Here is a 969-nt window from a genome sequence, read left to right as displayed (position 1 = left end):
AACTGTAATGATAAATCAGTGGTTTTGGACTCAATGTAAAATATGTAATTTTTGATAAGAACTACATAAAGACGGGGGAATAATGGATTATAGGAACGCAGTTTATGTGTCATACTGAAGTTAAGTTGGTATCAAAGAAAAACAAGATTGTTATAGATTTAAGATGTTAAATTTAAGCCCCACGGTCAACACAAAGAAAGTATCAGAGAATATGACCATAGAGATGAAAAGCAGAGTAGGGGTTCCGAGAAGTGGGGGAAGGGGCAATGGGGAGTTAAGAAATGAGAGCAGGGCTTCTGTTTGGGGTGAAGGGAAACTTCTAGAAATGGATGGTGGGAAGGTGATAGCATTGCAACATTCTAAATGTGATTAATTCCACTAATGGAATGCTAGGGAGGGGGTGGAATGGGAAGATTTAGGCTATAAATATGTTTCCACAATTGAAAAAAAAAAAAAAAAGACAGTCTAAATAGATGATAATTAAATGCCAAGGATGATCCTGGATGGGATCTGAGGATGGAGGAGAGGAGGCTCAAAGGGACACAGATGGGACACAAGAAAAAAAAAAAAAAAAGGAAATACAGAATGTAAGCTTTATATCAATGCTGAATTTCTTGAATTCTTAGTTGTGCTTAATGAGATAGCATAAAAGAATGTTCTTGTCCATGGGAAAGGTATATGTGAATTATATTGTTTGTTCAAAGATATGTGCAGCTTGCTCTCATATGTTCAGAGGACAGAGCAATAGATGATGGATGATAGACAGGGAGGGAGGGAGGGAGGGAGGGAGGGAAAGAAAGAAACAGTGGTGTGACAAGATGTTAAAGGTGGTGGTGGATCGGGGTATCAGGGGAGGGAGGTCAGGGTATGATGGAGTTCTATGTATGGGGTTTGTACTGTTTTTGCAACTGTTCTGTAAGATTGAATTTATTTCAAAATAAAATTTATTAAATTAAAAAAAAAACCACA

This window comes from Choloepus didactylus, chromosome 27 (genome assembly GCF_015220235.1).
Source record: "Choloepus didactylus isolate mChoDid1 chromosome 27, mChoDid1.pri, whole genome shotgun sequence".
NCBI lineage: Eukaryota > Metazoa > Chordata > Mammalia > Pilosa > Megalonychidae > Choloepus > Choloepus didactylus.
Note: the sequence above shows the minus strand (reverse complement) of the source record.